Consider the following 21,569-nt stretch of genomic DNA (forward strand, 5'->3'; position numbering starts at 1 on the left):
AATAGGTGCCTCCGCTTTCTTTCCTCTCATTCTTTTCTTTCCTATCACTCCTTTGCTGGATGCTCATCCAGATCACACCCTCCAACCACAGGTATACCATAGGGATACTTCTTCCAGGACACCTGTCCTGGGCCCTCTTCTCTCTATATACTACATCACTTGCTGATCTCCTCAACTCCCATTGATTTAATTACCGTCTCTATGCTGACAGTTCTCAAATCTACCTATCTTGCCCTTACCCAGACCTACACAACTTGGCAGTAGGTAGGGGTCAAAATTAAAATAGGCTAAACTTCTTTGGGCCACAGATAGGTTTTTAGTGGTTCCCTTTCCAAGTAAAAGTATAATTAATGATTAAACTATTTTGCAAATAAACCATATTTTTAAAAAGGGAAATTTCAATTAATGTCAATTAATTGCACTTATTACTTAAGGTTTTTATTTATCATGAAATCGCTCCTCTCAGATCAGAGATAGACTGATGATGGTTGGTTGCTGCAAGTCACATGACAAACAGGAGAGAGTGCTCAGTGACAACCCACCCACCAAGTTACATGATGGGCACAATAGTGACTAATGGAAGGTGGGTTAAGTGCGGCATGGACAAAGCACTCATTACATCTTTAACTTTCTTTTACATCCTCTACATTTTTCCCAGACTGCCCAAAATCCTTTGATGGCAGCCTGTAGGACGAATGTTTTGCACGCCTCTCCTAACCTCTCTGCTGACCTCCAATTTCATACCTCCCAAAGCCTTTCAGATTTCTCAAACTATACATCCAGTAGAAATCTTAAACTCAACATGTCCGAAACTGAACTCATTATCTTTCCTCACAAAAGTTGATGTACTTTGCAAGATTCATGTGAACTTAATGCAATAACTCAGTAACTCCACATTGCCGTCAATTTTAGCACACCCACTCTTGGAATATGCATATGAAATCATATGATGTTATTCGAAGTTGAAGATGTTATTTGTTTATATTCCAATTAAATAAAATGTTGAAAATTTCAATCATTTCATTTCTTGAAAATATGCATTTTTGCCTATGTGTCCAGATTTTAGGAACACCCTGTATAGTAAGTTCAATTAAAAAAACACACATGCTCAAAGAGTTTATATTTGTCAGGAAGAAAATATAGACATATATCCAGATTAGGAAGATATTTATACAAAATGTAAAGAAAGGATCATGATATATTTTGTATGCCACTATTTTTGTTATTTTCATTATCATCAAAATGATTTATTAGATTTCTGTTGCATGGAAGCAAGGAAACTAAAATAGGCCATCCTTAATCCTTTTAGAGATGCAAAAGGAAAATACATACCAACTGAAATTCTAGCTTTAAAAAAATCAATGCTATAATCCAGAACTTCCTCTAAACCTTCATCACTCAAACAAATGCAACTAGAAACAAAGATGGGCTGATCAATGGCTTTTGGTCATTTATCGATCAATCAATAAATATTCATTAGGCACCTACGGTGTGCCAGGCACTGTGCCAAGTGCTGGGGATAGAAAAAGGAGGCAAAACATAACCCCTGTCCTCAGAGAATTCACAATCTAATGGGAGACACCAAACAAACAAACATGTACAAACAAGCTACATACTTGTAAATAGGAAATAATGAAGAGCGAGAAGGCACTAAAATTAAGAGGAGTTGGGAAAGATTTCCTGTAGAAGATGGGACTTCAATTGATTTTAATATACAAGGTCTTTACATACTATGATCATCATAGTAGGTTTCAACAGCAATCCACAGGTTTCTTATTTTTTACTTTTCCATGCTAATGAAGTAATTTACTAAAGAGCCTTTCAGTCCTTCTCTATAAAATAATGATAACAAGAAGAGAGTTTGCATATTAGTTAATCCTCTCCAAATCCCTTTGCTGCAGATAAATAGTATTATCTATATTTTTCAGATGAGGAAAGTGAGACATAGCGAGGTTAAGTGCTTTGCCCAGAGTCACATAGTAAATAAAGAGCAAAGTAGAAATTACCACTCAGTGTTCCTGACTCCAGGTAATGGGTACAAGCTCCAAGGCCATCCTGTAAGGCACCGATAAAAAGCCAGGAACAACTGATGGTAAAGCTGGCTCAAGTGTTTGTCTCTAACAGCTAGAGGAGAGTTGGGTTTGGGGGGAGGAGGGGGGAAGGTGCACAGGGCTGGAATGAAGCTAAAATAATTCAGCATTTCTGCTGAATGCATTCACCAATTGTCTTTTTTTTTTTTTCATTTTTAACTGGTGACATTTATTTGATCAACTTGTAGCTTTTCACGAATCCCCGTGATCCCTCATGTACGATCAGAAAAGGAGGTAGCCAGTCATGGATGAGACAAAACAGATGGACAGCCCAGGTGGCACATTGATACCCCAGAGTGACTAAAAGAATGAGAAGAATGCCACTATCAAGGGTGGATCATCTAGGGAGAATTTATAGGAAAATGTAGACTAGAATCACATGAGATAAGAAGATGTGGAGATATTGAAATCTGCAACAAGGTACAGAAATAAGCAATTTGTTCCCCCCAACCCTTTCCATGCTCCTTCACTGGAATGGGATGGGAGAGATTCATGATTCACATCCTATCCCATTTCCCCCCAAATCTTAGTTTGCCATCCTACAAGGGGCTATGCTTTGCTCCCCTCCCTCAGATGTTCCCATACTACAGTCAATCCCTAGAAGTTGTGTGATTTCTTCCGAAAAAGTCATTGCTTTCCTGTTTTGAAGGTTGTAGAACTCCCCAAACCATCATAAAAGAATATTGGAATCTGTAGTTGTTCCATTCTTTTCATCAGGAGTAGGAGGGGAAGGAAGCCCTCTTCTTTCAAATGTCAAACTCAGGCACAGCACAGGATAAGATCTCATCTAAATGATTCCCAATTTAACACAACATGATATGCTAATGTGTCATGGTGGAAATTCTAGAGACTCCCCCTCCCCATTTCCCAAAGATGTCTTTACTCTTTTAGGGCACAGAGATATTTTTTCATAATTATTTCTGACGTTTTACTTATCAAACTCGTAGCGCCCTCTGAGAATAGAATTAAGTAGTCAGTCTCCACCAGAAATGTTGCAACGGACCAAATAACTGTAGCGGAATCTCTCTGGGACTACACAAAACAAGAATACAAGTTGCATACTCGGTGTTTCACAGTTAGGAGAAACAAGAAACACTTGAGCTGTTAATGCTGCCCAAACATTTTGATGGCAAATTATTCCCCCATAAGATAAAATAACAGTGGTGTGACATTTTTTTTCACATAGACACTGTCTTTCACCAAACATTTAATTGAAAATAAAGGTTCTATTTGAAAAAAAAAATGGGGGGGGGGGTGCGTCCTGGTTGATTTGAGAGGTGAGCTTTTTAAAGAAACATTGCAATACAGTAGGGAATGAACATTTCTAAAAGAAAGCTAATGTTTTATGTGGGTACCACCTAGTGGCACTGTGGTGAGACTTCAGGCAAAAGGGAAGGAACCAGGGACCACGGGAAACACTATCACTAGTGAGTATTCTACATATCCTTTCTCTGATTTTAGTCTATAATCTGAATTTAACTGAACATTTCCTAACTCCACATCTTTCCTTGCTATTCTCATTCTATCAGGAAAGGAAAGATAAGGTATTACCACCCTCATTCATGCGCATTTATTCTTGAGACTAGAATTCTGGAGAGCAAGGGTTGTTCCATTCATTGTCTTTTAAACCCCAGCACCTAGCACAGTACCCTGTACACAGTAAGGTGCTGATAAATGCTTTTGGTTGATTGAGATTCTCATATAAGTTACCAAAGAACGATGCCTCCTCCAGAATTACATAACAGTCAGTGGCAAAGTTAACCACAATCGGGATTATAGTATCATAAAATTTAAAGCAGGAAGGGGACCTTCTAGAACTCTTAATATTTCTTCATTGCTTCTTCCTTCTTTAGACAAAGGTCCCCTTTACATAAGCCTTCAAGGACATTTATGAAAGAAATTTTTAAAAGAGAGGGAGAGAGGTGATTTGCAAGGGACTACAAAAGGGTACTGAGATCTAGGATGTCTTTTCTTTAAATTCCAAGTCTGGAGCTAAGTCAGGATTTGGATCCAGGAAAAGATGGATCAGATGCTACAGACCCAATTCACTGCTTACAAGCACATCAGTAAGGACTGTTGCTCCCCAGCCAAAGGAAAATAGGAAAGGGATGACGATAAGGGAAAAGGAAATATATGAGAGAGGAACAGAAAAAAGCCTCCTGACTAGCTATACCCCAAGTCCCCAGTCACCCCATCCCTTATTCCATCCAGTGGTAATCAGTTTGCTCCTTTCTTTTAAGCTTCTGACAGCCCTGCCATGAACAAAGCAAGTTCACTTAGAAAAAAATCTCCTAGCAGAAACAGTTACTATTTTCTAATAATAATAATAATATCTGTAACAATAATGTTAAGGTAGAGGAAGAGGAGAGATATTTTCTCCAGTTTCTCTCCAAAATGTGGGTGGTGATGGGTGTGGTGAAAATTATGAAATGACTACAGCATTTAATCCAATTATGATTAAGTACAGTCACTTAATCATAGCTGTAATAGCTATGCATGGTACGTGTGGATATTATTCCCAAATCTGTGCCATATTTATGGCATTTGAGAAACGTGATTATGTCCTTTCCTTTTCTATCCAAGATGATGAATTCTGCAAAGTGCTTTGAACGATGGTGTACATAAACTCTCTTTTTATAGAAGTGTCTAAGATGGGGATGGGCACACAGTAGGCGTTCAGTAAATTGCTTTTGATGATAATGATAGTCGAGGAGCTAATAAAAGATAAAATGGAACTGAAGAAGAACATAGAGAAAGAGAGAGCATTAAACTAAGAAACCAGAGACTAAATTGAGGAAGGTAAAAAAAAAGAGGGGGAGAGGAGGGAAGTAGGATGAATCACAGAAATTAGAGATAAAAAAGAGACTATCTACTAGGCTTTCTCGCCTTCTGCTCAAATGAGGGCAATTCATTTCCAGTTTATGGTTTGGACTGCTAAACCCTTCAAACATCATGCTCTGTCTGGCTACATTCTCCTGAGATAATCCGTGAAAGGATGATAAGTGATCAAGAAAAATGGGGGTGAGCCTAGTAGATTCTTTCAAAGCTCAAAAGCCAAATTTTATGGAAGGAAAATCATTTGATGTAGATGGTTTGGGACTTTTTATTAAGTGCTTGCAAGAGCTGTTGCCCTGACAGCTAACAACACTGGGGCTGTGATTTATTCACCGTGCTGATGTAGCCGCAGAGACAACAGCCATACACGCTTCCCCCGCTGCCCAGCCTCAGACTTTCCATTCACACTAGCACACTACCTCTAGGGGTTATTATCATCATTTATCATTCATTATTTGCTGGGCTGCATCCTTGGGCTAGGGAAAGCCATAAGGGAGGAAAGGGATCTAGGGTCTGGGGTTGAATCAGTGTCTGGATTTGTTAGGATTTGTATTTAAGAGGCTGCAAGCTTCGATGTGACCACCTGGATAGTGGGGGCCCAGCTCAGGTAACTGGCTCCGTTCCCTCCCAAGCCACAAAGCAACCTTCAACTGAGAATCTTCAGCTGCAGGGAGAAAGGAGACTCTGTCATGAGGAGAGACTCGACTCAATTCTCTCACCCCTGAATTTATTTATCCCCAACCTTTTAATCTCCTTCAATTATTTGAAGGGGGTGAAGGGAAAAGATTATCAGAAGAGGTACAGAAAATAAAAAGAAAAAAATTAAACAATAAACAATATTTATATTTTTAAATTTTACAAAACTGAAATTGTTTCTTTTGCAATGTTCTGTTCTTTGCATCTTGAAATAATTCTGTTAGTTGATGATTAAGTTCACGATAAAAAATGACAAAGTAAGGAAAGAAACAGGTTGCCTAAAATTGGAGGATATATATGGATGTGTGTGTATTATATATTACATACATACATATATACACATACATACATATACTACATGTACTTATATGTCCATATATAAATATAAATGTGTATGTACAATATAGAATACATGTATATATCATACATATTATATTTATGTGTACATATCTTATGATACATGTATTTCTATATATAGTCCTTAGGTAAGTCTGACTGTGCCTTGCTTCCATTTGCCCCATTTCTGGCATTCTGATACCTACCTGAGCACCATTCATTGCTTCTGCAGTTATTTCTCGCTCTCTATTGCAAAAAAAAAAAAAAAAGTCTGTATTCCCTTATGCTCACTTTTAAGTGGAGGCCCTCTTATGGGCTCTTTCCCTAACTCTCAGAAACATCATATGATTGGATTTATCTGAGCTCTCATCTGACCTTTATTTTCTCAATGTAACATGAGCACAATAATAATTGATAGGGCACGATCCTAAGTATGACATTTCAATGAACTGGGTAAATATCATTACCTGGATTCAGCCTCAGTGGCCTGTTACGCAGACCAGAAGTCAGGTTGTTGCCTGCAATTTCCTGAAGAGGATCATTAATCTGCCTGTTCAGCAATGGGGATGGGGAAGGATTCAAATCAGCTCAATAGTACTGGTTACTGTCTGCCAAATAGGCAAAAAAAAGATATCATTTTGCTCAGAAAAAAAAAAACAAAACTAGACAATTGCAGGGATCAGGAAAGGTTTTATACAGAAAGTGGTGATTGAACTGCTTCTAAAGGAAGAGAGGGCCTGTATGAGACAGCAAAAAGGAGGGAATACATTCTAGGTGTGGGAGAAAACCAGTGAAAAGTCATGAAGGTGGGAGATGGATTCTTATGTGTGAAAAACTGAGAGAAAGTTGATTTCATTGGAGTACAGGGACAGGAGTGGGGGTATTGTCCAATGAGATTGGAAACATAGGTTGGGAAAAGTTTGTATAGGGCTTGCAAAGCTCAATAGAGGTGTTTGCATTTTATCTTAAAATAGGAAGCCACATGGTTTAGAAGCAACAGAAGAATCACATGGTCAGAGCCGTGTTTAAGAAAATTACTCTAGGAGCGGCATGTAGGATGGACTGGAGTGGTGAGATTGGTGGTTGGATGTTGTCCTTCATTCTCGAAGAGGACCAAAATGACATCACTACGCTAGAGTCAAGTTTCAATGTGTCCAACTGTGGCTGATCAGACAACATGAGCTCGGAATGGTCTACCACACACCAGGCACAAATAATCCATGTGAACATTTGGGGTGGATACTCTAAATTTGGGCACCCTGTGTTTCCTTTGAGCTATTTCAATTCTGCTTTGCGCATAGAGCACAGTACCTTCTCTGATGTGGGCACGCCATGCTGAGCAATCCTCCCACGTCACATGATGAGATACTTAAGACAAGGCAACCAATTTGGAGGCTGTTCCAATTGGTTTCAGGGTGAAAGATTCTAAACTAAGATGGCAGCTGGAGAGAAGTGAAGAAAAGGGATCTGATATGGCAGATGATGTTGGCAATTGATTGGACTTATGGAATGAGGTGAACTGGATCATGCTGATGATCCAGGGATCATCCTGGGAACCTGTGATTTGAAGGATGGTAGACTGCATCAGAAATAGGAAAGTTTGAAATAGTGAATGGCTTAAGTGGAAAAAGAATGAATTCTATTTTAAACATAGGGCATCCAGTTTGAAGTGTCTAATAGGCAATTGGTGATCAAGAACTGCAACTCAGAAAAGAAACTGCAGCTAGAGAAATATATAATATATAGATATTATAGATACATAGATAAACCCATTAGAGCTGGTGAGGATACCAAGAGATAGGCATAGAGGGAGTTCAGAGGGAGAGGAACCATAGAATGCAACACCTGGAAAGGACCTTCACGATCATTTATTTTAACCCCTAATTTTACATATGAGGAAACTGAGGACCAGGGAGGTCAAGTGATTTGCTCAGGGTCACACACAAAGCTAATCAATGTTTGCTCACATATTCTGCCTCCTGGTTCAGGGCTATGTATACTATATAGTAGGGCTTCTTAAACTTTTCCCACTTGTGACTGCCTTCTCAGCAGCAGTTGGTGTTGCATGGCCTGAGGGCATGTGCAGTACTCTGTGTTCAGAACCAAGGTTGCAGTGAAGTTGCTGGATGCAACACGGGCAAAAGCTGCCAGAAACATCTTGGATTCATTGTGTGTTTGATTTTTAATTAATTTTTGGTTGTTACACGTTCAGAAACCTTTTACTGTTGCCAAACTTTTCACGACCCCCTACGAAGTCATGACCCACAGTTTAAGAAGCACTATATACTACACTATGTTCCTTCCAAGGAGTGTGAAATGTGAATGTCCTATTCTATTTTCCACTTCTCTGAAGAACAAAAGCCCCTACAAAAGTACCACAAAACTGTCTCCAGTTTTGTGACTGTTAGGCAATTTTGCAATGCAGTACCCACACTGATTCCTTTTCAGATAAAAAAAATTGGGGAGCCTGAACTATTTGGAAATATTTAATAGAAATACATTTCTCTGTCATCTTCACCTAGGTACCTAGGTTTCATAATGAGAAGATCTGAGTTCAAATCCAGTTTAAGAGAGTTAGTAGCTGTGGGCTCCTGGACAAGTCATTTAATCTCTTTCTGCCTCATTTCCTCATCTGTAAAATTGAGATAATAATAGCACTTACCTCCCAGGATATCCTGTGAGGATAAAACAAGACAATATTTATGAAGTGCTTTGTGACCTTTAAAGTGCTACGTAAATGCTAGCTATTATTATTATTTTTGTTTTCTTAGTCTTGCTTATTTTCTAAAATCCCTAGCAATCTTTATGCTGACTCAAATCATATGAGCCAATATTTACTGAAGGACTACTGTGAGCTTTCTACAAGAAAAATACTATCCAATGTGCCACCCTTCAGAGAAAACACTCCTAAAGTACCACCAAATACCCTGAAGCTGAGGCAAAGAATTTGAAATAAGAAGAACCACAACTCTCTTGTATTGAGGACTTTGAAGTTTTCAAAGCACTTTCCCCACAACAACTCCATGACCGAGAAGTAAAGTGACTTAAAGCCACATGGCTAGTAAGGGGCCAAGTCAGAACACTAATCTAGGTCTTCAGCCTCTTGACCAATGTTCTTTCTACTACACCACCAGGTCTTCAACCTTATCCATATTCTCTATCCCACATGTACTTAGTAATTAACAGTATATACTCACTAAGACACCTGTCTAGAATGAGTGGTGGAACCATGCAATGACACAAAGCTAGTTGGTCTAGATGGGCTATAAACCACAATGCCAAGACCACACACTAAACAACTGAGGCACAAATGTAATAAATGTGAGAAGCTGACTTCTCAAGAAAACTCCTGTTTTCACACAACAGTAGAGGGCACGATTCTTGAGAATATTAAGGAAAGCCTAAGAAGTCATGTAAAGTTTAAGGGACATAGGGGGGCAAGGACAAGGAACTCAGAGTTCACTAATGTTTCTAGACACACAGGATGCCAACTGAGACTGTCCACCATGTCTTCTGAATGGTTTCCAATAAGTCACTACATCATCACAGATATTTGGAAAGAAATGCCATGTCTTCTCATCTGGCATGATAATTTAAAACTAGTCTGTGTGCTGCCAGTGGCTGTGGCACCGCACTGGCCAGAGATGGCCAAATGCCTCGGAGAGTGAAATGATTACATGGGCGAGGAGGGAGAGTATAGGACAGCTCCATTTATTAAACTGAAGAAAAGGACTTACACACCTTTTTAGGCAAGCAGATCAACAAATTCACATGCGAGACATTTGTTATATAGCATGACTTTCTCATGTTTAGTTCCCCTTTTGCCATAAACAATATTATGTTAATAGCCCACAGGTGGTGTTTAGCATGTGTGTGCCATGGGAGCTTTGGAGAGAGCACGTGTGTGCCAAGGTGGGGTTTGGAGAGCCTACATGCTGAGTTATCAGTCCAAAGCCAAGAACAGGCTTGTATCTTATCCCAGAACGGACTTTCTCAGAGCTGGCCTTCTACATCTGTGTAATTACCTGTATTCCTGTTTCTTATCTTTGTATGTTCTAAATTCTTTTCCAGCTTATGAACCAAAGCAAATCAAAACCAAGAGTATTTCATGAGAGCCTGCTTTGTGCTATCAAAAACATATCAACTAACATTTTCCAAAAATGTTAGCAGCAATTTGGATGAAGTTATAGAAGCATACTTTTCAAATTTTCAGTCAATATAAATGATGCCATTTTATAGAGATAAATTCAAAGACACATTTGGATTTAAACAGTCATTTTCACAAGTCAAAAATTGGAGAGTTATGGCTAGACAAAAGTCCCTATGATAAAAATCTGGAGGTTTAGTGGACTACAAGTTTAATGGCGGTGATGATAATGATGATAATAACAACTGATATTTGTGTAGCCCAGGGGCAGGGAAACTTCAGCCTCAAGGCCCACCCCTTCTGCACCCCTGCAGTCCTTTAAAATTTGTACATTAGGTCAAAAAAAAAAAGCTAATGCAACCTTAGGCTGAATTGAGCGGCAAAGTATCCAGAATTCGAGAGACGAATATTCTGCTATTCTTTGCCTTTATCAACCTATGCCTATAATACTGTGTTCAAGTCTAGGTACCACATTTTAGGAAAGACATAGACAAATTAAAACTTCTCCAAAAGAGGATGAAATGATGATGATGAGAAAGCTAAAAGCTATTTCACATGAAAATAGGTTGAAGGAAGTGAGCATGTTTGTTCTTTAAGAAAAAAAGCCTTGGGTTGGGAGAGGGGCCACTTGAGAGTTTTCTTCTAGTATCTGAAGGACTGTCAGATGTGAAAAAGAGAATGGTGGAAGATTATGAGCAGTATTGTCCTATGAAACAGAGAAGCAGGGGGAGGTAAGACCAGTTTAAAGAAAGCTTGTTGACAAACTCAACTAGCCAAATTAATCCCAAAGTATAAAACTGGAAGAACAACAAGCCAATGAAAGATGGAAAAAATCTGCAAAGATTTTTTATAATATTGTATTCACTACCAAGGACAGTGAAACCACTACACTTGGACTTTATCCCAGGCCTAGATATACTTATAGAGGAGACAGAACTGGCACCAAAGAGGCCAAATATGGATAAAGCAACTAAACCAGACCACAAGAACATAGAAAGGACCCATTCCTGTAGCACTGCAATTATGAGGACATTGAGGGATCTATTCATATGGTATTTGAAGAAGAGGAAAGATATAAAAGGCAGGGAAAAATCTCAGATACAAATAACAAAAGGAAATCAAAAGAATATCTACATCTTCCTACCATATATATAAAATTTTTATGAGAATGATCTAGATACACATCAATGGAATCTTCAAAGAGGGTATTAGCGGATAAAAGGTAGCTTTTCGTGTATGATATTACACAATAGACTATATTTTTATCATCATACAAATGACTGAAAGATGTAGAATATAAGATACCACTGTGCTTATTTTTTGTTGAATATAATTCAGCAATAAAGAAGCATTAATTAAGTGCTAACTTCGTGCTGGTCATTGTGCTAGGTGTTGATGATACAAAAACAAAAATGAGACGCCCCCTGCCTTCAAGGAGCTTACAAAACACAGCCATAGGTCTCTTCTCTAGCAAAGTCTAATAGATTTGTTAAAATTGTGAAAGGCTCCTCAAAAAATATAACAATTAGAAATAACTATATTCAATGACACTCTGATAATTAGTATCAAGTGATTCATAAAACAGGGAGACCAATGCTTGCCAAAGGTGTTCTTCACTGTCCTAGAGAATGATCCACCCCAGAGTCCAAGTTGTAGAGATATTCCATATAGATTGTGAATGCTCCATGTGTTCCTGTTTTTAAATGACCTTGTGTTTGTGGCATCAACCCCTGAATATTAAAGATCCTTCAATACATGACCCATGGCCACTCAAAAATGTTTGGCCTAACAGTCCACATAGCAAAAACTAAATTAATGTTGTATTCCTATTGCCCAGACTTTGACATATACTTAAATAGGCAACCTATAGAATTAATCCATGAGAATGAATAGAATGAATGAACAGAAACTGCAAATGGACATTGGGACCAAACATAAATGGGACCTTAAAGAAATATCAAAGTTCATTTAATGACCTCAGGTTTCTCCCTGGAACAAAGGACCATCTCTTTCATATTCTACTAGTGTTGATGTATGGCTATGGCTCATGGAACACTGAAGTCGATGAAGAATTTAAAATGATCATCATTCAAAGGGAATGTGAGGTACAGGCTCAGGTGGACCTGAGCCTGGTGTGATTTATTGCAAATCAGAAACCGTAAAGACCCAGGCAGAGGTAAGGAACCTGTGGCCTTAAGGTGACACGTGGGCCTCTAGGTACTCAAGTGTAGCCCTTTGACTGAATCCAAACTTCACAGAACAAATCCTTTTATTAAGGGAGTTTGTTCTGTGAAGTTTGGATTCAAAGGCTTCACTTGAGGATCCTGTGTTTGTCCTTCATTTTCGAAGAGGACCATGACATCAGGGAAATGACATGACTTGCACCTGACTTGGATTTGAGTGAGGGGGTCACCAGTGCAAGGTCACCAGCCTCGCTTTCTTCTCCAGAGCCATCTGGATCCAGTGACCAGTATTCATCAGGATGACTGGAGATGGCCCAGGATAGAATGGGAAATCCTGGCCCCTTTAGGCTAAGGCCTTTTCATGTACTCAGAGTGAGATGATGCCCATTCAGTGAACAGGCCTCTTTAAGAAGTGAGTCAAGGGATGGCCCTATTTAGGAAAAAGAAAAAAGAAAAAAAATCAAGCTGGAAGGGGAAGACCCTCAGGGTTGCTGTTCCAAAGAGAAACAATTACAATTGACATTTGCTCTAAACCAGGAGGGCCCAAAATATACCCACTGAGTGGAGCTTGGGCAAGGACCTATTGTGGTCCAATATGAACTGAGTTTAAGGTTTTGTGAAAGAAAGGAATGAAGGAAGGAAGGAAGGAAGGAAGGAAGGAAGGAAGGAAGGAAGGAAGGAAGGAAGGAAGGAAGGAAGGAAGGAAGGGAGGGAGGGAAAGAGAGAGACAGAGACAGAGAAAGAGAGAAAGAAAGGAAGAAGGAAAGAGAGAGAGAGAAAGAGAGAGGGGGAGGGAGAGAGAGAGGAAGGAAGGAAGAAAGAAAAGAAAGATAGAAAAAAGAAAGAAAGAAATCTAGCCAGTAAACCCCAAGTTTCTGGCAGCTTCTGGCCATCAAAATTTACCTTCATTTGGAGAGGAGGTGAAGAAGGGGGAGAGGGAAAGGGAGAGGGAGAGGGAGAGGACGAGGGAGAGGACAAGCAGAGTTACCCAACTAGCTGGGTCCCCTTTCAGGCTGTGTTTGTTCTTTGTTTTCAAAGAGGACCATGGCATCAGGGAAATGATGACATGAGGGCCACACATTGCCTCAAGGCCCCAGGTTCCCCACCCCTGAGTCCCAGAGGAAAGGATGTCACGAAAGAAATGCAGGTTCAAAAAAAAAAAGCACAACCAAGTAAGAGTGAAGGATAACCAATGGACAGTCTGTGTGCTTCCCTGGTATCCTTGCTATATGAAGAGAAAGTGCAGAAGCATATTGCAGCATATTGCATGGACTCCCTGAATACATGGATGAGGTCCACAGGATGGGCAGGTGTGGATAAGTTGTAATCTGCATCTTCAAATGATTTGCATTTGATCCATCAGTCCCTCCTAGCTATCCTATTTCTCTCCTCCTTTTTGTAGCTAGACTCCCAGAGGAAACTGCCTACAACTGATGCCTCCTCTCCCTTTCCTCTCACTTTCATCCTAACTCTCTGAAGCTTGACCTCTGGCCTCATCGTTCAAGTAAAACTGCTCTCTCCAAAGTCATTTATCATCTTTTAATCACCAGATCTAATGGCCTTTTCTCAGTCCTCACTCATCCTTCTTCACCTCTCTGAAGCCTTTGACACAGTTGATCACCCTCTTCTCCTTGATATTCTCTTCTCTCTAGTTATTGTGTCACCACTCCCTCCTGGGTCCCTCCTACTTGTCTGACCAATTCTTCTCAGCCTCTTTAATTGGTTCTGTTTCTTTGAGATCTCATCAGCTCCCTTGGATTCAGTTGTTAACTCTGTACTGATGATTCTAAGATCCACTTATCCAGGCTAACCTTTCCTACAGCTTCCAGTGTTAAATCTTCAGCTGCCTATTGGACCTCTCGAATTAGAGGTGTCTTGTAGACATCTTAAACTCAACATGTCCAAAATGAAATAATTATCTTGGGTCCCAAGCCTCCCTTCTTCCCAACTTCCCTGTTACTGTTGAGGGTACCCCTGAGACTGATACCACTTTTGTGCAGGTTCTCATCACCTCGTGCCTAGACTGTTGCAATGGCCTGCTGGCTGGTCTCCTAGCCTCAGGTTTCTTCCCACTTTAGTCCATCCTCCACTCAGTTTTCAAATTAATCTTCCAAAAGCCCATATATGACCACATCACCCCACCTATTCAATAAACTCCAGTGGTTCATTATCACCTCCAGGATCAATATTAAATTCCTCTTTTTGGCTTTTAAAGCCTTCCATAAATTGGCCCTTTCCTACCTTTCCATTCCTTTGTATACCTTATTCCAGTGGTGCTCTGGGGAGTGGTTTTTAACCTGGTTTTTCTCCTGTATGCAGGAAACAATTTTAACTTTGAACTGCATTATTGATATTTTGATATTTTCTCCATCACTCTCTTAAGTCTAGGACAGACTTTTATTAAGGAGATTTGTTCTGTGAAGTTTGGATTCAGTCAAAGGGCAGCACCTGAGGACCTAGAGGGCCATATGTGGCCTCGAGGTTAAAGGTTCCCCACCTCAATAGACAATCAAGAAAACAAATCAAGCCCTGATTTGTAGCATTTGCAGATTTCTGACTTGTAAATGCTCACACTGGAAATTGAACAGTATCAGCAATAGGTTGTAGCTGCTTCTAGCACACCTTTGCCCTTAATCCTAGTGTCTTCTCTCTATTGATTATCTCTAAAGTACTCTAGCTACATCTCCTGCATAGTTGTTTCCATATTGTCTCCAGCATTAGAGTGTGAGCTCCTTGAGGGTAGAGACTATGTGTTTGTGCTTAATAAATGCTTGTTGATTACCAGGAGGGAAACTCTCAAGCACAGATCCCCTGGAGTATTTGAGTGAGTGAATCATGTAGAGCCGAGGCATCAAACATGTAGGCCTACGGGCCCACATGCAGCCTACAACACTCCAGAGTGCAGCAGGAACCAGATAAAAACCAGGTGAAGTGGAGAATAATTAACAAAATAAATAAAATACGATAAAACATATTAAGTCAACATGTGGCCCACAGGGATCTTTATATATGAATTTATGGCCTCCATTTCTATTTGAGTTTGATCTCAGGGATGTAAAAGAGGGATCAGATGGCTCCCGTTGGCCCTGTGGGGTAGAACCTGAAGCACTGGGTGGAGGTTGCCGAGAAGAGCACTTAGGTTTGATGTAATTCACAGCTTCCTAAAAATTCAAGCAGTCCAAAATAGAATGAGCTGCCTAGGATCGTGATGGGCTCTCCTTGATTGGAGGTTTCGAGTGGAGCCTGTATGACCAATTGCAAAAGGCATAGGTGATGCAGTGGATAGAGTGCTAGGTCTAGAGTCAGGAAGACCTGAGTTCAAACCCAGCCTCAGACATTTACTAGTTGTGTGATCCTGGGCAAGTCACTTAACCTCAATCTGCCTCAGTTTTTCCTTTGTAAAGTGGGAATAGTAGCACCTACTCCCAGGGTTGTTGTGAGGACTAAATGAGATAACATTTTTAAAGTGCTTTGCAAGCTTTAAAGCACTATATGTAAATGATAGTGATGATCTGCATTATTATTGTCAGCAATGCTATAAGGGGATGCTTCTTAGGGAATAGGTTGGACTATGTGGGCTCTAAGGTACCCTTCCAGCTTTGAGATTCTGATTCTGTAACATGCTACTCTTCACAGAAAATAACACTACTAGCTTGCTATTCATGAGATTTTAGCTGTATTTCCAGTAGGTAGTCTCATAATCATGGATTACTTGGAAATCTCAATGCCAGCCTGACTTATTCAGATGGCATTGTCCATGGGTGATTTATTCCTTTGGTTTGATTGGACATTAATTTTTATGTTGGTCTGACCCTGCCCTAGAATAAAGGGAGAATAGCTTAGGCCAAAGACATATTTCACACTTTTGAAATGAGAAAGGAGGGGAGGAGGAGAGAGAGAGGCAGAAGGAAGGAAGGAAGGAAGGAAGGAGGGACCCAGACAGAGGCAGAGAGAGGAGAAGGGGAGGGAAGGAGAGAGAGGGAGACAAAGAGAGGAAGAGAGAAGGAAACAAGGAGGAAGTAAAAGAGGAGGGAGACAAGGGGAAGGAGGGAGAGAGAAACAGAGAAGGAGGCAAGAAGAAAAAAGGGAGGGAGAGGGAGAGGGAGAGGGAGAGAAGCAGTTCTTAACTAGGAGGATTTTCCAGGAAGATTTTTGAAATGCAGCAGTAACCATTTTTTGTTGAGGTTTGATTATGGCATACTTAGAGATGCGAGCTAGAGATAACAAAATAATTGTCAATTGTGCTGTCAAGTTAACAGTTAGATCTATACAATATATGTGAAATTCTACTTTTCTTCCTCCTGTTTTCTTCATATGTTAAGTTCTACTGCTACTATCATATGTCAAGATATGAGGTTTAAGAATCTTTCAAGTTCTTGGGACAACTGATAGGTTCATCATGAAGGAAGGAAGGAAGAAAGGAAAGGAGGGAGGGAGAGAGGGAGGGAGGGAGGGAGGAAGGAAGGAAGGAAGGAAGGAAGGAAGGAAGGAAGGAAGGAAGGAAGGAAGGAAGGAAGGAAGGAAGGAAGGAAGGAAGGAAACAGCATTTGTTAAGCTCCTACTGTGTGCCAGGTACTGTGCTAAGCCATTAACAAATATCATATTTTGTCCTCACAGCCACCCTGGGAGTTAGGTGCTATTATTAACCCCACTTTACAGTTTAGGAAAATGAGGTAGATAGTAGTTAAGTGATTTGCCCAGGATATAGCTTGTAACTGTTTGAGGATGGATTCAAACTCATTTGTTGTGTTGCTCAGTCACCTCAGTTGTGTCTGACTCTTCACGACCCCATTTGGGATTTTCTTGGCAAAGACACTGGAGTAGTTCGCCATTTCCTTCTCCAGCTCATTTTACAGATGAGGAAACTGAGGCAAATGGGATTAAGTGACTTGTCCAGGATCACATAGCTAGTAAGTATCTGAGGTTGGATTTGAACTCAGGAAGAGAAGTCTTCCTGGCTCCAGACCCCGTGCTCTGTGCACTATGGTACCATCTAGCCACCTAATGTTAACTCAGGTCTTCCTAATTTCAGGCCTAGCGCTAGTGCACCATTTAGCCACCATAATGGCCAACTGATGGCAAAAAACCTAGATTAAAACCTGGCAGGACTTCCACTTAACAGTATGAAGCTAAACCCAGCTTTTGTCCGTGTTGTTCTTAATCCACTGGCATGGTGCAAGCACTGGACTTGGCATCAGGAAACCACATGTGAACACTGGCTTTGCCATTGACAAGCTGCGTGATCCTGGGTGGTCACTTGTCTTTCCTGGCCCTTAGTTTCTTCATCTGCAAAATGAAAGCATTGAGCTACTAGGTGAACTCTCAGGTCCTATCCAGCTTTAACAGTCTGTGACTCCTTGGATGATTTTCTGGTCAGTCATTTGTAACAGTGGAAGGCCAAATGCGTGGTTAAACAGTGGCTTTCCGCTTTGAATCACATCCTTACACAGCCTTTGGCTAACCCCAAGAACTTCATAACAGCACAAAAGATTCAGTGTAACACAGTGGAAAGAGGGAGGGGTTTGAAGCCAAAAGGTCTGGGCTTGAATCCCAACTTGGCAACCTTTTGGCTCTGTGACCTTGGAAAACTTCCTTCCCCTCTCTGGGGATCAGTTTCTTTAGCTGCAAAATGAGGAGACGGAACTAGATGATCTCTAAGATGCCTTCTGGTTACAAATGCAATGATCTCATGAAATGAGTATGAGGTTCTTCTCTCCTATTTTTGGCCAGGGATTGGCTCAGCAGGCAAACTGATGTCTTTCTACCTATCTCACAAAAGAAAAAGATATGGCCTTTCAATGACCTTGACCATGTCAACCTTTTTGGTTTTTGTCTGAACCTCTGAATTGAGGTTTCCTTTGGTAAAGTAATAGGGGACTGGCCAATGGACCCCCATAGCTGCTGAGAGAGAGGCCTCTCTCCCTACTGAGTCTTTGCCTCCTCACCAGAACATAGATAGACAAAATGGAACAAACAAAATGCCCTTTGAATGAATTCTCAGTTCTAGATCTTCAGCTAATCAAAAGACTCCTCTTCTTCACATAGTAAGCACAGCTAGGGAGCAAGGTCTTTCTATTATATATCATCACACCTTTTTGGAAGCACGTTCTGTGTGGGCCAGCGGTGTGCAGAGTATACTGCCCATGCTCTGAGGATGGGGCTCCATCGGCCAAGGCCCCATAGCCATTGGAAATACCAGAAATAGGATATGAACTCAGGTCCAGTACTCAATTCATTGACTATCCCATGTGTCCACCCAAATCAACTCAGTTAACCCTTTGCTTAGAAAGAACTAAATGATGGACACTAACCAAACTGATTTCCCCTATTAAACATCAAAATGCTATACAGAAAGAAAGTTCTTCAAAAAAAAATTAATCCATGTTTAAAGAGGACTATTTTACAAAATCGCACTCTATGTGTTCGATAGATTCTTATCCCTTAATGGGGGAAATGTCCCTGGGGATTTTGAGCTCTTTGCAAACAGCCAAGCTGCTTCCCCTCCCCCCCAACCTTTCCCCCCAATAACACCACCACCCCCACTACTTTTTTTTTGTTGTTCAGAAGCTCTTTCCTCTCATTAGCTCCACCTCCAGGAAGATTTTCAAACATTCCAATTAGCTTGTCAGGAAAGTCGCTGGTAAGCCCTGGAACGTCTGCCTTTTTTCAGTTTTCCTTTGTCCTAGAATAAGTTTTGTTTTTCTGAAAGACCCAGTTATATATTTATCTCCCCCATATCTGAGAGCTAAAGCCCACACCCATGCACATACATATTACTTGCAGAGGGTTCCAGCTGTTTAGACTTTTACCCAAACATATGAATAGAAAGCACAGGCAAAACAAGCGCTGTCTCTCCTACCTTTTATGGATTAACAAATAGTCCTTGCCCTGCTGATGCCCGCTCTTAATTGGACTATGCTGTGAGGAGCAATTAAGATTAAATGGCCACTTGCTGGGAGCTGGTGAAAGAAATGCTGCAGCTTAAGGCGCTGGCATTCTCCAAGTCTGGGGCACACGCTTCCCTTCCCTTCCCTCAGCTGGGCTCTGGTGCCTAGAAAGAAAGCACTTTGATTTTTTAGCTTCTTAGAAACTTCAACGGCACCATTGTTCTATATGTAACAAGGGAGCTTCCTATAGGAATTCTTACCAGCAAAATATCCTGGAGACCAGGGGTAGGAAGGCTATGATTCTGGGGCAAACTGAAGGTGCTGAGAGGAAGATCTTTGTTCCTCCCTAAAGCAGGAAAGGGCCAGCAGCTTCTCCAGGAGGGGATGTTCTCCTCTTCCAGGCCACTAAATCTACCACAATCGCATGTGCAGAAGCCAGACCAGGGTGAGAAAAATGAAGCGGAAAATTAGACAATTCCCTGGATAAAAACTGACCTTTACCAGAATTACAAGTTAACCAGGGGGAAAGAAGCTTTATTCAAGCATATTCCAGGGCATCATTTTTTTAAATTGTCCTCTCACCCCAAATCAGTGGTGAATCAGAATGTAAGGGACAAACATGGACGTGGCTCTTTGAAAATTATATCCCTCTGTGTGTTACTATATCAGAGGTTGTAAGCCTCCATTTGACACATGCAGTTTGGTTTAGCTAGCTAGACAGACAGACAGACAGAAAGATAGATAGAAATCAACAGAAGCAGGAATGATTGTGGTACCAATAAGAAGCTAGCCTAACTGAAGCAGAATTCCTGTTTGCAATGTAGTAGGAGAGAAGATTGAATGGGCACAGTGAGTATGTGTTACACAGGGCTTTGAAAGCTAAGAAGAGGACTTCAGTTTTTATTCTGAGGACACTTGTGGGTACCAAATTTTTCTGAGGAAGATGAAATCTATCTTTTAGATTTGGTGCTGATAAACACACACATATAAACTATATATCATATATACATATACATATATACTGACATGCATACATGTGTATATATTTATATATACATGCAGTAAGCAGAATAAATGGTAGGCAGGGGAAAAAAACCAGAAGATAGTCATTTAGAAGGACTTGAAGACCTAGGTCTCCTTCTCTACCAAGACTTTTACACCAAATGGAGTTCCTTCTCCATATAGAATTCTGGCACCATCTTTTCTGCCCCCTTAAAAAAAGACCTGGTATGCAAGATGAATAGGAAATATAAATATATGATAAGATGGTAGGAGAAAGGATAGTCAAGAAAGGAGACCTCATTTTTACATTTTATCTATGCACAGGTTAATTCTGAGAGGACCAGAACTCCACTAACAGAACATCATGACTACATATGGACATGGTCAATGGCTCTGTCTGTTTCCTTCCCCACTTCAGTCTGAACTTTGCCCCACTTTCCAATAATAATTTTAATTCAATTCCATATATTCTTTGAACTGACTACTATTTGCAAGGCATTGTACTAGGCAATGATGATAAAAAAAATGGATGAAACAAGGTCTTATCCCTTTTAATTATAGTCCCTTTCCTCTGTTAATTATTCCATATTTATCCTTGCTTCTATATAGCTTGTTTTGTGCAATTCATTTGCATGCCATCTCTTCATTAGAATGTAAGCTCCTTGAGGGCAGGAACTGTCTTTTACTTCCTTTTGTGTCCTCTGTGCCTAGCACAGTGCGTGGCACATAGTTCTTATTCTGACATGACCCCATGAACCATAGCTCACCAGGCCCTCTGTCCTCCAGTATCTCTCCAAAGTCTGTCCAAGTTCATGTTCATTGTTTCCATGACACCATGTAACCATCTCATCCTCTGCCATCTCCTTCTCCTTTTGATTTCAATCTTTCTCAGCACCAGTCTTTTCCAGTGAGTCCTGTCTTCTCATTATGTGACCAAAGTATTCAAGCTTCAGCTTCAGTACTTGTCCTTCCAATGAACAGTAAGAGTTAATTTCTTTAATATTGGCTGATTTGATCTTTTTGCTGTCCTGGGGCTGCTCAAAAGTCTTCTCCAGCATCACAATTCAAAAGCATCAATTCTGCGGCACTCAGCTTTCCTTATAGTCCAACACTGGCAAAAACATAGCTTTAACTACATGGAACTTTGTTGGCAAGGTGATGTCTCTGCTTTTTAATATGCTGTCAACATTTGCCATAGCTTTCCTTCCAAGGAACAAGTGTCTTTTAATTTCATGGATACAGTCAACATCTACATCTTTGAGCCCCAAAATATAAAATCCGAAACCATTTCCATTTCTTCTCCCTCTATTTGCCAGGACATAGTGGGACCAGATCCCAGGATCTTAGTTTTTTTTTAAATGTTAAGCTTCAAACCAGCTTTTATATTGTCCTC

Source organism: Trichosurus vulpecula, chromosome 1, assembly GCF_011100635.1.
Source record: "Trichosurus vulpecula isolate mTriVul1 chromosome 1, mTriVul1.pri, whole genome shotgun sequence".
NCBI classification, from domain to species: Eukaryota; Metazoa; Chordata; class Mammalia; order Diprotodontia; family Phalangeridae; genus Trichosurus; species Trichosurus vulpecula.